Source organism: Fragaria vesca, linkage group LG3 (genome assembly GCF_000184155.1).
Source record: "Fragaria vesca subsp. vesca linkage group LG3, FraVesHawaii_1.0, whole genome shotgun sequence".
In the NCBI taxonomy this organism is placed as follows: Eukaryota; Viridiplantae; Streptophyta; class Magnoliopsida; order Rosales; family Rosaceae; genus Fragaria; species Fragaria vesca.
The window spans coordinates 10,755,717-10,772,821 of record NC_020493.1 but is presented as its reverse complement, the minus strand read 5'-3'; the positions used below and the strand labels follow the sequence as shown (position 1 = coordinate 10,772,821).

At 38.1% G+C, this 17,105-nt stretch overlaps 1 pseudogene across 1 annotated transcript in view; it reads right to left on the bottom strand.

Annotated features, from left to right (window-relative positions):
• Positions 1-17,105, bottom strand: part of LOC101292394 — a 1,325,780-nt pseudogene that overhangs the window by 120,446 nt on the left and 1,188,229 nt on the right. Inside the window, exons 203-213 of the transcript XR_184374.1 lie at positions 4,221-4,487; positions 3,897-4,127; positions 3,680-3,802; positions 3,483-3,593; positions 2,957-3,041; positions 2,748-2,864; positions 2,457-2,639; positions 2,058-2,281; positions 1,868-1,956; positions 1,051-1,249; positions 452-541 (exon numbers count right to left, since the gene is read on the bottom strand). The product of XR_184374.1 is annotated as an uncharacterized LOC101292394 (transcript). The remainder of the gene's footprint in view (positions 1-451; positions 542-1,050; positions 1,250-1,867; positions 1,957-2,057; positions 2,282-2,456; positions 2,640-2,747; positions 2,865-2,956; positions 3,042-3,482; positions 3,594-3,679; positions 3,803-3,896; positions 4,128-4,220; positions 4,488-17,105) is intronic.

Sequence of the window (17,105 nt, the reverse complement as noted above, 5' to 3'; positions counted from 1 at the left end):
AAATTAACACTACATCTAACTGAAGTAAGGTGGTTCAAATTGACGACAAACAATTGTTCCATAATTCAACTGTGAATGCAAAGTAGTACATTCAACTTCTTCTAACACTTGAAAAGGGTGTTTTTGTTCTTTATAGTCTCAAGTTGTATCAGCCTAAGAAACCAAGAAGGCCTTTCACAATGGTGGGAATAGCACACTTGCAGTAAATAGTTGAGATTGTGTCATCATGCATAAGGTGTTACCCAAGAACCAGAAATCCTAGTTTACTTGTTTCAACAATTAAATCATTCAAAGATCAATTGAAAATAATAAATTTTACTGCTTTGATTCTGATCATCGAAAATGATTAGTAGGCATATATCGTACTCAAAAAGGACAGACAAAATGCAATTTGAATGACAGACTGAATGCTGTTGGAGATAAAAGTGAATTATGAGTTGGAGGGATTTACCTTGCTGATGTTCATTGTTAGAAGTTCAAAACCCAAGCAGATGGTATATAATGGAAAATGATCACCAGCATCATTCTTCTCTAAAATCATCTGCAGACGACAATAAGAGATTATCTCATATGAGTACAAGCATTCCTTTTGAATAATGGATATAGATATATCCTTAAGAAAAGAAGTGGAACTATCCTAGAGGAAAATTTGTGAAGGGAAGTCTTGAAAGTTGAAGTTTTTGATGCTAGCTGACCATGAAAACAATGCCACAATGATCAACTTATCTTTTGGGGTTGAAAGGTAAATCTTTAGGCCTGAAAAAGTAAAATAGAAATTAAATTAAAAAACATATATTGAAAAGTAGAATTCTTTCAACTAGATAAGACCATTAACAACTGAACAGTTCATAATTATTCAAAAGCAAGCACCAGAGAATATACTATAATAACCATGTGTAGGCAGTCTGAACTCACCGGAGTTTATATATACTATAATAACCAAAAAGCTGAGTTAAGCACCAGAGAATCAACTTCTTCTTCTTCTTCATCATATAGCTCAAACGAATCACAATCATAGCCACAAACTTCAACTATGAACTTTGATCAAACCAGAGGAATTACAAAGCGAGTTGAAGAAGTGATCACCTGGAAGAGAACATCGTTGTAGATGAGAGGAATAACACGAGTGCCGGCGGACTCAGCCAACTTGACGTAGGAGGCGGCGATGTACGAAGAACCGGTAACGGCGTCGTTTTGAGGAAGAGCCCCCTCGATTTGAGTTGGTCTTTCTATTTCTTTTGACATGGCCCTCTTGAAAGAAAACGAGTCTCAAGACTACAGTTAAAGGCAGCAGCTAGTTTAATGAGTTAGCTCTGAGAAAATCGAATTTCATAGCTCCTCTAACAAAACTTTGAGCTTATGGGGACAGGTCATTCACTTCCCCTGAACTGAACCAAGGTAAGGTTGTAAAGGCTGAACTGAACTAAGGAGGTGTGGGTCTTGGACATGGGATATAACTGGTTAATGCCACATCAATTTGACTACTAACCAAGGATGTAAAAGCAATGCTAATAGATGCATACAAAAAACGATTATGAACTTTCAACAGGTCGAGAAAGGGATAAGAGAGATCTTTAGATTATGCAGCTAATTAGTTCAAACACAAAATCAGTACATCTTTGTCATGAAAGTCTGCAACACTGCAATTTCCTGCAATTAAAGTACCCCTTTTAATTCATCACCAAGTATTTTAACTTCTACCCCTTTTAATTCATCACCTAGTTTTCTAACTTCTCACTAATTCTGTACTCCATCCCTTTAATTTGTCACCAAGTTTTCTAACTTCTCCTCACTAATTCTGTACTCCTATCCTTGATTGTTAGCCACCTTTCTTCTAATCCTTCTTTCTCCTCTGTGCAACTAGCACCTCTCTCCTGTGCAGCTAGCACCCTGTTTCTGATCCTTCTTCTCCTCTGCAAACCTTTTTCTCCTTGGCAAGTTGGGCAATCCTAATGCCTGGAATACAGCAGTTACTGTTAATATCTTTACTTCCATATAAGTACACACCAATGCAGAAACAAGTCTACCATTAAATAAAGTTTAGGACTAGTGTTTACCAGAAGCCAATTATTGTCAAATCTATCATCAGGAATCAGTAGGATCTTTCCGAGATGCATGCCGCTCTCCATGAGTCGGTGTGCATCTGAAGCTCTGGAGAATGGAAAACGGTGTTGGACGACAGGTTTCACTTCTTGCCTTTCAATTAGAGGCCACACATTCCTTTCAACCTCATTGACAATTCTTGTTTTTTCTTCTATAGGTCTGTACCTGAAGCCAGCAACTGCACACAAAACCATCAAAATAGATATTACTAGTCTATACTCCACTACCTTCACACAAGAACAGGGAGGATAACTCCAGGGGATAATAAATTGAAGGGGAACCAAATCAACACAACTATATTTAATCCAGTACTATAACAATTTAAATATTTCTAGTATCATGTTATTAGGTACCTCCAACATTGTTATTTTCCTGAAGCACAGAACCTACTTTTTTCGGTTGCGGAAGCTGGTTTTTAGTATCATATGGTAACATCCAACACAACCCAATCTGAATAACTGTCCCACCAACCTTTACGCAAGCATTGTTCGGCCCAATATATTGAACAGGTAGGTTACTCAACACGACATCAACACCTGTCATAATATCGATATGTCTTCTCATTTACACAGTAACTAAAAATTAACATTACAAGGTACAGTACTCTTGCAGTTATTTGTAGGGGTTGATACAAGACAACAAACCTCTGTTATTTGTTTCTTCCCTCACCCTTTCACTGAAGCCATCTTTCTTGTCCTTGTAATTGAAACTAATGCATGCATTAGCTCCAAGTCTCCTACAAAACTCAAACTTGTTGCAACCTGGTGATCATGATATATATCCATAAGTACATATAAAATGAGGAAAATAAAATAAAATAGTTTTCCGCTAGATATGAAACACTGCAACTTACTTGAAACTGTGACAATCACATTGACTCTCAGGGCTTTAGCCAACTGAACCACAAATGAACCAATTCCCCCGGATCCCCCATGAACCTGAAAGTTGACAGTAGTTCAGGGATATATGAAAGCATTGCATATGATAAGAACAAAACAAAACTGAACAAAAGTATTTCATGCTAGAGCTCTCTAATGTCATGGATATTTGACTCTTATAACATTATGAGGGTAAAACCACATAGGACCTAAATAAAATTGGTTTTCTCTTCCTCGTTTAATGTGGGTAAAATTCTCCACAGCAATTTGAATCAGATTCTCATTCACAGCAAATCTCTCCAGTTGATATGTCATTGATTCGTAAGAGAACCAAGGCTAACACACAGCAACCCTCAAGATCCACATCAACTAAATAAAACCCTAAGTTGATCGATTAAGAACAGTCCGACAGTAAAAACCTCACATCCGTAGCACAACCAAGATAATGTGCAAAATCAAAGATCGATGGTTACTTCAGATAACTGAAGGACCGGAACTTACCAAAATACTTTCCCCAGCAATTAGCCGACTCCTACTCCCAGGAAACCAAGGGTATAGCTTCTTCTCAACAACAAACACCGCAGAATAACCGAAAATCGCCCCCTGAGGAAGCTAGCAACATTAATCCAAAATGTCTGTTGGAACTAAAACAAAAGCAACACTTGAATGGACTGAATGTAAACTAGTTCTGAAATTACCAAAAAAATTTCCCAAGCAAATTGTGGACGCCTATTCCCACTATGATCACGCGGTTTCAATTTACGTTTTTTCCGCATCTTGGTAATTCCATAACAAAACCCTCTGAAGAACATTCTTGTCATCTGAAGAAATAGCATCCACCAAAAGAGTATTCTAATCAAAATAGTATTCTGAAAAACTGTTTCAAGAATTGTAACATAGGTTTGAAAAATATACCAAACCAATTTTTTCAACAGATAAAGAAGTCCTGCTGCCATCCTTCACCAGTGGCAGCCAATACTCACTATTTAGTTTATCCCTGGTAAACAGTGATACCCAAACACTGCAAGCTACCTGCGGAAAGCTCGCAGCCTCCTCCAGAGAAATGTTCTTTGGGATTCTGAAAACATGTCCTTCCGGAACAGCCACTTTCTCACCATAGCCTCCACCCCTCAAAACAGCACATACCTGTTTCCTAGAATGTTAGACTTCCTTTTCTCTCAATCCAAACAATTGCATTGGAACTGAAAACGAGCAACAAATTCCGAAATGAAAAATTACCTCTTGGCCGATTTTCCACCTCTCGACATTTTTCCCGACCTTCTCGATAGTTCCCGAACATTCCAGACCCAGGATAGACAGGCTTGCTTGGGGCGGCAAGGACCGCTGCCTCTCAGTCACATCCGGCTCATTCATCCCGGCGGCCGCCACCCTTATGAGAACTTCATTGTCCTCCAATTGTGGTTCGGCCACCTCAACAACTTCTAGAACCTCCGGAGGACCCGTAACTCTCGCCAAAATCGCCTTCATCATAAAAGGCCCAGATTCCTTAATTTGATTCACATGAATGGATCAGATTCATTGATATAAAAAGAAAAACAAAATTAAATAATAGTAACTTTCTGAAATGTTTAATTAATGTGGTACCAGATAAGGGTTGGCGAAAACAATCTGAATATGGGCTCGACTTATGCAGGGAGTGGTTGATGGCAAGTTCTTCTACGACCTACGACGAAGGGATTGAAGTCTGAGGCTTCTGTGTGTTGTCGGCGACGACACTGGGCGTAGGAAATGTGGTGGCGTTTTTTCTTCTGGCGGAGGCTGGTCTGCAAACCTGATTTTAGAGGACCGTGGTGTGGGCATGGGCCTTTGGGCTGAGCCCATTCTCTTTGAGGCTGCTTAGGTCTAAATTGGGGCTACGGTTTTAGGTTCTAATTTGGTTTTAGAATTTTAACCCAATTCTAATAGACCTTTTAAGTAAGTCTATTAGCACTATTAAGTTCTTTTTCGCTTTTTTCTTACAGTATAGAAATTAAAGATCACTGAACGTGTAATGATGGTCCTTAACTTGCTATATATATGACATGGAAAGATATATATCTGTATCATTTTAGCTTGAGTAATGGAAATGCATTGATGACATTCAATAAAAATAAAAAATAAAAATCTGATACCCAATGATATGGAGAATACTATGTCATTAATTACATTTTGCAATGACATGAAATTATTTGTTAATACTTTTTTATTTAAGAAAGTGGTACTTTATTTACATGAGATACAATTATAATTAATGTATAAGTATGGGAGAGCCAAAGATAACAATCCACTGTCGAACATGAAAGTTAAAAAACAGAAGTACAAATATGTTGTCTGTAACTTTCACACAAAGCTACATACTTACTTAAAAGGTCTTCACCTCTCTTGAAACCTAAATGTAGTAGCCTCGTTAAAACCTTATTTAGATAAAACTTCATGGGACAAAACAAATGTAGTAGCCTCGTTAAAACCTAATTTAGATAAAACTTCATGGGACAAAATTCCAAACCGAGTAGGGAAATATAGGATTATGTAAAACAACCTAAGTAGCTCAAATCATTTTAAATTGCAAACCCTGGAATATGCACTATGATCAATAATAGTAACTGACGTTTCCAAGTTTCGTAATTACAACAAGTTTTTTTTTTAAGTGTATTGAGAATTCGGAGCCTTGAATCAGTTGATTGAAAACGTCGTTACAATCACAATTGGGGTGAACCTTTAGCCGCTCTACTTTTATGTTTAATATTAAAACTGAAAAACAAAAGTCAAAGATATTTGTATAAATAGATTCCAAATAGCTTCTCTCAAGTCTCGATCATATACTGTTTTTACCTATTGGTAAAAGGGTCTTTTTTTTTTTTTTTATTTTAAGGATTGGAATAAGGATTAAAATGATATAAATTTGCAATGAAACATCTATCGATCGGGTAACACATCTAGGCATTTAGCTAGTGTTCGAATTTCATCATCATTGTCCATCTTCATCATACAAATAAACCACAAGCTAATAGCAGATTTGAAACAGATGCCAACATGGTGAATCAGAACTTGCATGGTAGCTCTAATAGTCTATATATAATTGTAAAATTCAAAATATCCAAGATGAACTAGCTAGATACGCTAGTATTAGCCAAGAAGGAGGATCAATTAAAGTCGCAATCGTCATCGCTGGAATCCATATGGCAACTATCTTCCCAGTGTTCACCAATAGCGTGACAATACTTACAACGCATGAGATACTCATAATGTTCTTCCTTGTGATCTAGATCATCCTCGTTTTCACATGGACCATCATCACAAATCCTACAAAGAGTTACATATCCCTCTGGTTTGTCCGGGCAATCTATAGTTTCGTGATCACCATTCTCACTACAGAACGTACAAAACATACGTTTTGGTTTCTCTTCATCGTTGCCTACTTGTGTTTCTGTTGTTAAGCAAAAACAAAAGAAATCTGAGATTGTAATGACGACCTTAAATTGACAAAAGTAGGCTCAACGAGTACATGATACTACTTCTCACAAACCCTAAAACAAATTTACAAAAATCAAAGGCATACCAGGAGATTGAGGGCGCTCGAGGTTCTTCTCCAAAACTTCTGGTTTAGGATCGGTTTTTTTGTAGTGGTGATCTCCAGCTGTGTCTGTGTCAAAAGCTCAGGATTTAGGTTATCATGCATTTAGGGTTGGTGCGTTAACACTAAATGAGAGAATACTAAACAATAAATTAAAAAAAAAAAAAAACAAACAAACAAACTAACCTTCTTTTCTTTCAAAGAAGCCGAAAAGACCAACAAAATTTGAGATCATCTTTCTTGGGAGTTCTGAGGTAAAAATCGTTAGTATACCAGAAATCACAGGGTGCACAAGGTTGAACATTAGTTCCTTCCTTCCTTTCAAATAGACGATTTGTTGTGCGTGAAAGAGAGCAATAGATTGTAGAAGTTGGCCGGGTTAGGCGTTAATTTATATTGGGGATTCGTACGTGGGATTAGGTTTTGGTATAAATATGTTATGTTATTATAAAGTAATGGCAAAGTAATAATTACTAATCAAATTAGGACAGGATTTGATTACTAATCAAATTAGGATTCATTCTCATCAAAAAAATAAAAATTAGGACAGGATTTGAGACCCTCTTCTTTCCTATTATGTGTTTTGAATTTTCCTACTTGCCCTAAAAAGACGACTCATAGAGTTATTTTTATTTTTAAGAATCAAAGAATATTCTTGAAATTTAAACAATAGATTTGAACAATTTGCATCTGCACGCGCGGAAGGTTTGCACTCGCGCGTGTGAATTACCGTTTTCAAATTCTGAAGATTGAAACGAATATTTGATCGTTGTGAGCACAAATATTGCATAAATTTCAAAGAAACAAGCATAAAAAACTCTCCGCTATTCCTTTCAAAATACGAATTGCAATTCCTATTCCTTTATAGTTGCAAATTTCTTCCATGCAATACCTTAAACGATGAATCATAAATAGAGTCTGAGAAAGTTTAGATTGTTATGATGCTGAACTGCATGTGGCATGGCCTATCATTTGATTTGACTAAGCTTGATGAGAATAATTTTATTCTTATATCATGACAAAGCTGAATTTTGTTGAGAGTTGAGACAAGGATTTCTGTTGCTTCTGCTTCTCTGTAACTATGGTTGCTGCTATAAATATATGTGATTATGATTACAAAGAAAAAATTTGATTTCCGTAAGTAACCCGAGTTCATAATGATTTAATGCAACAATATGGTATGTCACCAGAACGGTTGCAAGAGAACCAAGATCTGTCAAGTTTCTTTAAAACCTAGACAATTAACCAGTACTGATGAAGATGATAAGGTATTAAGGTAAGGGATCTTGTTCCAAATCAGTTCCAAAATTTCTTCTTTTTTTCTTTTTCCATAAAGAATTCTAATTCTTGTAGCACTAATACCAGGTCTATGTCTCCACAGAACATGCATACCGCTATCCTGTGACTGTTTTCCAATGGCACCCGAAGGTATCACAATGATGTTGTTCAGTCTTTTGACTATATGTTACTATTATTTTAAGTCTTCTACACCAGCAATAGCACAACAAACACTGTTTACAAGCAGAGACATCTTGAGGTTCTTATTTATGTAAGTGTCTTCATGGATATCTATCATGTCTTATTATGGGATTTAACCCAAAATATCATTTTTCTACACACAATTGCTACATGGCTACATTTGTATTCGAAGAATTTGCTCACTTAACTATATATCTTCATAAAGGCAGCAGTATTCAGGACGTCAGGTTAGGGCTTATGTTGTATCCCCCTTATCTTATCCTTTAGGTGAGTTACTATGCATGTTCCACATTTTAGGAAGGGGGAAGTCGTAAGCAACACAAATTAGAAGATGTTGAAATTTAGGTTTAGAAATGTACAAATGCGCATTAGAAGTTTATTCATTATTCAATGTGTCAAATTTCAGAATACACCTAATTAACTCTAAAACTTCTCAGTTAGATTTAGTAAACCTACCAAAACACCAGTTACCAGGTTTATTCTATCAAAATGATAGAAAAGCCGAAACTTATTACAATTCAATTTTTGTTGCTGTGAGGCAAGGACGTCATCAAACAGGCCACATTTATATTCATGATGTCTTGACAATCTCATCTACAATCACAGTCCAACGTACAATTTTGTGGGAAGGCAGGGTTTGCCAAAGGTGCCCTTGAAACTGCACTATTCTCGGTTTTATTTGAGTTTTTTAACTTACAATTTTTCAAATGCTTTTCCGATTATAGGAAGGGTTACGATAAAGTTTACATCTTCAAACAACCTTTACTCGCATATTTGTAAATCGAAGTGCAAATGGACATCTGTAACAATGGATAATGAGAGTGAAACAAACTGAATATATGCTCCTGAGCAATTAGCCTCAAACATCTGTTAACAATGACATTTTGCAGATTTCAAACAAATCATCGAAAGATTCATTCAAGTACGCGCCGGGTGTTGAGGAGGAAAAGAAAGATGATGTGTCCATCACTCTCAACAAGCCTCGAATACAGAAGAGGATCGATGATCAACAAATTTCAGACAAGAAGAAAAAGCGAGTGAAGATCGATGAGCATTGCGCAACTGAAACATAAGTGTTCAAGGCCCGATGTTCTTGAGGTATAAGACACAACCGCAGCTGATCCTAAGTTACAGGTGTTGCTGAAACCATACCGGAACACTGTACCGGGGCCAAGGTAACGAAGGCATTGGAGTCTAAAGGTCGTAGAGGGGGGTGAATAGGCCCTGACAACTTTTTGCTCTATCCTGCGCACAAGGATAGCAACGATTCGGTTATCCTGTTTGCTGTGAGACTAAGTTGTGTAAATAAAAATGCAAGTACTGAAAGTAAAAGATATAACACCAGTAAATTTTTTACTCGCAGAAACCCTGCAACCAGGGAGAAAATAATAAACTGCATGTCTCTAACTCTTGAGAGACAAAATTTTCCACTATTGTAAAAACATTTCTTACAAGACTCACAACTCAGAGGATGACACAATACCTAGCCATACTGCCTAGTCTAACTACTAGCACTCAACTGAACTTGCTCTCTTGTCACTCAAGTGTTTTACACATAACACTATTCTAACCTTCGAAGCAGAATTCAATTAACACCTTTAGTTAATTGTCAAAGACAGCTTTGTCGGGTTGTTGCATCACGTAGACAGATCTCAAGGTATGCAAATGCACAATGATATGAGTTTGAAAAGGTTTTAGTGCTCAACTCTAAGATTGACAATTACAATGAAGACTTAGAGATAAATGAGCAGTTAGCAAAATGCTAGACTCGATGACGGAAAACAAACAAGACTATTTTCAACAACCAAATAGCAAGAGAGGTCTTGCTCTCTATTTATAAGCCAAGTGCACAGCTATGAGGAAGCAAGCACGTTAACCACATCAACAAAGGTTATTTTGGACTTTAGCTACTTGTCTGAAAAACTAGGACAAATAGGATCATATGGATCTTTCCACTCGCAAGACAAAAGCTGAGATAGACTTTCCTAAGAGGGAATGAAGCCAAAATAATAAGACAAATGGTTTTGGAAAACTATAATAGTTTTAGTCAAGCATAAGAACTCTACAAAACCACTTTTCCTAAAAGGACACTTAGGACAGCTGATAGCTTGGGCGGTGCATCACATGGTCAGCTGCTAACTTGGTATCACAAAACCCAGCTGATCACCTATGGCTCAAGTCGATCATGTGGTCACGGGTTGGTTTGCCACACCACCCTAGACTGACTTAGAGCTCAAGTACTAATAAACTAATGTTTTACTAAAAGGTATCTGAAATTCAAACACTTAAAAACTGAAGCAAATACATTTGAATATGCACATGGTCAGACCCAACAGATATGATAGATACAACAGGGGTATCCATCTAATTTGGATGGCAAGCAGAGCTGCCATCCTTAGTAAATGAATGTGATGCACATGCATGAATTACCTGATGCACATGAGATATGTCAGGTTCTTCATTCTTCACTTGAGCAGTGTGTCCTTGTGTTTTGATCATAAAAAGATAGCCAACAATTCTTATACCAACAAAGTGAGAAGCGAAATTACTTGCAAGGTACACGTTGCTTTAAAAAGCCACCCTTTCAGCTCGCTGATTACATTTCTGCAATCGGACTTATCAGAGTAACGAAACTCCAATAGTCACTGGCGGATGCACGTAGGGGCGACTGGGGGTAGTTGCCCCCACTCGGTTTTTGGTTTTCTGAAACTGGAAGGCCATTTGCAGGTGTTGTTGGGTTTGTGTAATCCATTCCTTCATTAAATCTGTGGCTAATTTGAGTTTCTATCTGGAGTTTCCATCAAAAATAGTAAAGGAAAGAGAAATGAGAGAGAGATGAGAGTATAAACATATGATGATCTACCCTTCTGGCGCCCGCGAAGGAGTGAAAAGTATGTTCTTTTTTGTTGTTATTGGGTGTTCTTCCCTATTTTTGGTTTGATTTAGGGAAAAGATCTCTTTTTTGTTTCTGATGTTTGTTTTGTCCTCAGTTGTTGCTGGGCCTGGTTTTGGGCTTTTATTCCATATGCCAAAAAATAAAACGGGAGACAATCAGATTTGCTCATGATAGTGTAGATATATATGGTGTTATGGAGAAGAGACATAAGGATAAAACTCATAATAGAGGCAGTCAAAATTAACTAAATTCTCAAAGTATTTGCACATTATATTTGCTAAAATATGTACCGGTTCAAGTTTTGTATCATTCATCAAAGTTTTATTATGTGTTTGTTCAATTTTTTTTGCCCCCACATCCAAAATTTTTTACGTCCGCTACTGCCAATAGTCCTTTTTTTTTTTTTTGAGAAAGAAAACTCTAATAGTCCGAGAGGTTTTTACATTGACAAACACGATAGCAAGAAATTGAAGCAGAAGCAACAAGAAAGAATCCTGCCAAAGACGGGTACGATATATGGACAATTGGTTATCAGGTACTTCATGATGTCTTATTCAACCATTAGGTTAGGCCAGAGCTCAGAACACTTGGTGATCTGATGAAGGGAAAGAGTTTGATCAGGTGACACTGATGGATCAGATGAAGCCAGGTGGCATGTTGTCTCATGAACTAAAAGATAAAACTCTAGGGTTTGTCAGAGGGTGGTCCTCCAGCCGTGGCTCATTAATATGCAGAGACATGGTTCTCCACCATCATATTCAAATCTGAAAATCCCGGGGCTGAATGCTCCTATTCCTGGGGAAGCTAACTTTGGTTACCATCCGGGTGGCTGGGGAAAGCCTAGCCTCCTGTTAATGATTAGGGCCTACCTTTGTATAATTGTATGGGAACGTTTATGGTGTCCAGCAACGTAATCATGAGGAAGAACCGGCCGGTTGAAAAGATAAAGGTTTGCGGTAAGTTGGAGGAAAAAGAAGAGGAGGATCGGAGGAGGAAGCAGAGGAATAGAAACAGAAAGATTAGAGGATGATAAGACAAATATAGATAGCTTTTCCAGTGGTGGAGCTGATCAGACAATACCTGATGTGATTGAGCTTCGGAAGCAGCAGAAAAAAAAAACAGGTGAAAGGCTTTTGTACCAAGTACTTGAAGAGAAAGAAGAAAGAATTGCTGCAAGGGAAATACTTGGAACAAATCACACGTATGCTATTGGCGGCAGCAGCAGCCGAGACCACAAAGCATGAAAAAGGTGGAGCTGTTCAGTCGCTCAGAGGTCATAAAGCAGATAAAGTGGATCGGATGAGACTCTACTACCTGAAGAGTTGGATGTTATTGAGATTGAGGTACCTGAAAATTAAGTATCAACAAACCAGGGAGTAGGAGTAGGAGATGTGTCGTCAGCCGGAGGATTTTGATGACCTGGTTGCAGAGGATGCTGAGAAGAAGAGGAAGCGTAAGATGCAGGAGAAGGACGCCTAATCAAACAAGAAGTTCAACCGTAGTTACAAGTTGTATAGCAAGAAAGAAAGAAACACTCTACATGTAGACACATGAATCCATATATGTTTTTTCTATGTATGGAACTAATTATAATGCAAGCACGTACGTAACTCCAACTCCAAGACCGAAAAATAAAGCCACCGTATTTAATCGCAAAACTCAGCCATAAAGGTATTTGGAATCCTACTCTGCCATAAAGTTTGAGAACTTTGAATCTATAATGTTTAATTACCAATTAGCAGTGTTTTTGAGTGGACGACATCTTTGCAATGTTTTTTTTGTTATAAGCTTTAGTAGTAGATTCAGCCTTGGTGTTGAGAGTGATATAAACTGCTTGAAAAGTATATGAGCAGCATTGGAGGACCCTTTAGACATGTTAAGCTCTTCATGAGATTTTAACAATGCCACCGAAGGTTTCATCTGTAACTTTCTGGGAGTGGACTGTTGGCAACCTCATGAGATCCCGAGCTAACAGTAGACTGGAGTTTCATAAAAGACAATGAACTCCCAATAGGAAAGTAGCATCACGTAAATCTAAATTGCACTAGGAAATAAAGGAGGCTGATCTTCCAAACTTTATAAATATCTCTCTTATCAGTTCCCTTATATGATTGTATCCTTGCGTGCTTTTGTTATTCTGAAAATCTTTTACAAGCGCAATGGGGAACATCTTCTCTTTATCATGCTATGCCATTCTTTCTCGCTGCTGGGATTACATTACCGGACGACGAGCAACATATGTAGGGCTTGAAGAAGGAGCTTTGAGCAATCCCTCTCCTTCATGGGATGGTTGTTTTGACGATGACATGATTGCTGAGATATTGTCACGGCTTCCGGTAAAATCTTTAATGCGGTTTCGTTGTGTGTGCAAGTCATGGCTTGCCTTAATCAACGATCCCAGTTTTGCTAGGAACCAAACCAGCAGGTTGAAGCTTCTTGAGGCAGTCAATCCTGCTAGATCCATAGACTTCGAAGCAATATTAAAGGACGACGATCGGCTAGAATACACTGTCCTTCCAGAAGCACCAATTTTATGGGTTCTGGGTTCCTGCAATGGCTTGATATGCCGGGAAGAAGACAAGGGCGGTGATCTTATCTTATGGAACCCTTCTACTCGAGATACATACAAGTTACCGGAACAAATCAACACTAGATATACTTGCTTTTATGGGTTTGGTTATGATTCCACTAGTGAAGATTACAAGATCATAGTAGGCCTTAAATCCGAAATTACAGTCTTTACGTTGAAAACTGGTGCATGGAAGATAATTGAACAGTCCCCGAACCTTGAAATATTTTATGGGCAGGGGTGTTTATTGAACGGAGCTCTATATTGGCTAGATGACAATTATTCAAGATTCAGAATAATCTCTTTTGATCTAGCGGAGGAGAAATTTCAAGAGTTGCCACCACCCAATAATATTTGCAGCAAAGAAGCTTCTAGCCACCTTGATATTGGGAGAACTATTGGTGACCGTCTCTTCCTATATCTTTATGATCAGAAGCGTCATAAGTCCCAAACAGGTATTGCAATTACGATATGGGAGATGTCCAAAAATGGGGTGAATGAATCTTGGACTAGAGTTGTCCAAATTCCTTCTTCTAGTTTATCTAAACAGCATATTTTTGCTTATAGACCGATCACAGTTTTAGAGGATGGTAAATTTTTGATGAATCGGATCAGCAGTAGAAGCAACTGGGAGCAGTTAGTATTGTATGATCCAAAGGAAAACCGTCAAAAGAAATATAGACGCCTTGTTCATGATTATCATTGCATAATTCCCATATTATACCGGGAGACTTTAGTATCGCCGAAACCAGATAGATAGTCTTTGGTTTTGCTGTTTTAGGGTTTGGGACCTCTTATAGTTCAGTAACATTCAATGTTGGAGACAATTTCTTTATGTTTAGTTGGTTTTTGAGGTATACTAATATTTGTGTTATGCTTGTATGTTATTCAAATCTTCATTTGTGATCGAGCTTTGTCTCGGTAGCTTGTTACATATGAAATATACAGTGTAATCTTTTTACCTCCAATTTTGTATGTCGCCATTTGATTGGTATTCTTTATAACATATAAAAAGTTGTTAAAAAGCCGAAGGTAATCGCTTCAGTTAATCTGCTGATATTTGCTCAAGTTCTCATCCATCACCTGTATAAAAATTTCAGCATTCCGTCCTCAGTCCCGTTCATTGACTAAACAAACACTTAGTTAAATCTCATTCAGTCAACTATGTGAAATACAAGTACCAGACATCCATTCAACACCACATTGCTTGATCCATAATTAACATAAAACTACGTCACGATTTGGTGGATGGCAGCTGGCCAGTATTCCTAGTGAGATCGTCCTAGCGGTTTCACAATTCATCGATCTGCTTGTGGATAAGCTAAGTTAGAGGATGAATACATAGATGATTCACAGTGATGGTGGATTGCTGGTGGTATTTGGAGTTGGTAATTGCTTCTTAGACCCAACGGAACGCTTCTGGGCCTAGTCCAAAATCGTACTAAAGGAAGGAGAAGCTGCTAGCTATTTATAAATTAACTTCCTCTTGATCGTGCTCTTTCCCACAACCCCTCAGTTACTGTACTACAGTACATACATAACTTTTAATAAAAGTATGACATTTCTCTAAAAAAAATATGTATTCGATCTCATTAGTAATTTAATAAGAAAAATAAAATATAAATTATGTTCAAGTTGGTGATTCAAGAGAGAGGAGAGAGCTAGCATAGAAAAATTCAAGAAAATTATTCCTTAATTATAATGTTAAAATTTTTTGTTAATGTCAGATATAAGTTTGAAAAAGAAATTACATTTTGTTTTAGAAATTTGAAGCTAGCAGATAATTTCAATATTCCTTATCATAGCCAAAACGCTCTTGGATCAAGCAAACAATCAAAACGTACTACGTACTACCGAAGAGCACTATCAATGTATCATTCACTGGAAACAAGTTTAGCTCTCCTTTTCTACCAATGAGTATATATATCTGAATGACTAAAACCTGATCGACTAGCATAACTTCTCTACACAACATCAGAATAACTGTGAGTCGCATCTCCAATCCTCTGATGAGATACATATATATATATATATATATATATATATATATAGAAGCAAAGAAAAATTAGCAAAATTTCAAAAGTCACAAAGGTGCGGTGCTGCTACTAACATATAGACTTCCGGAGCAAGACGACTAGTACTGTTGCCTCGTTCGGTGACTCCATAAGAAAATGACCCTATAGTAGAGGTTTGTGCCAATTACATAGAAGTCCACTTTTAAACATTTTATTTCATATAAGTCCACCCAAACATTTTTACTCACATAAGTCCACCTAAGCCTAAATAAGGTTTTATATTAGGTATAAAAATTGAACAAAATTACAGACTGCCATCCAATAAAAAACATTAGATTTTCTCCTTTATATTTACAAAAATACCACTAGTATAAAAAGTCAACAACCACTCTCATCTTGGAAAAGTCTCCGGCCGACCTCCGGCGAGGTTTCCGGCTGATCTCCGACGAGATTTCCGGCCGACCTCCGGTGAGGTTTCCGACTGACCTCCGATGATGACAAAAATTACTACTACTAACTATAAAAGATACTACCACCAGCTACAAAAGCTACTATTACCGCCTACAAAAGCTATTACTGTGAGGTTTCCGACGAAACACAAAAATTACTGCCACCAGCTACAAAAGCTACTACCACCAGCTACAAAAGCTACTACCACCGCCTACAAAAGCTACTACTACCGCTTACAAAAGCTACTACTGTGAGGTTTATGACGAAACACAAAAACTACTACCACCAGCCACAAAAGCTACTACTGTGAGGTTTCCGACAAAACACAAAACTACTACCACCAGCCACAAAAGCTACTACCACCGGCTACAAAAGCTACTACCACCGCCTACAAAAGCTACTACTATGAGGTTTCCGACTAACACAAAAAATACTACTACCAGCCACAAAAGCTACTACTATCATCTACAAAAACTACTACCACCACCTGAAGCTAGATTACAAGTCGTCTAGCGGCCATCAGATCAGCACATGCCATGGCAGCAGCCTCTAGCTCATTGAAAGAAGGACGGATAATCAAAGTGAGAAATTAGAAGAGGTTTACATTGATAGCTCAGATATGAGGGTTTGAGAGCTTTCCACGAACTTCATCGAGAACGACGACGACCTAGGGCACAATCGAGACATCCACGTAAGGCCGACTGCGTCAAGGTCGAGATCGAGGCGTCGTCTTCGGCCGGCAGCGTCGTTATCGTCGTCGGAGAAGCAGATCGACACCGGAGATATAGGCCTCGGAATCAGATTTGTAAACAAGGTCGAGCGAGATGTCGTCGTCGGAATATGATATCTAGTCGAGGTCGTCGTTGACCGAATTGGAGATCCAGTCGAGGTCGTCGTCGACGAAACCGAAGATCCAGTCAAGGTCTTCATTGATGGAATCGGAGATCTAGCCAAGCTCCTCGACGATGGAATTGGAGACGCAATCGAGGTTGAGCCGGCAGCATCGTCGTCGATCTAGCGGCGTCCAGATCCAAGTGACGTTGTCGTCGTCTATCCGGCGGCGCCGAGTCATCATCGCCGGTGTTAGCTTGGACGCCACTATGGCCGGAGATTGCAGTAGCTCTGGCGGATTTGCATCTTC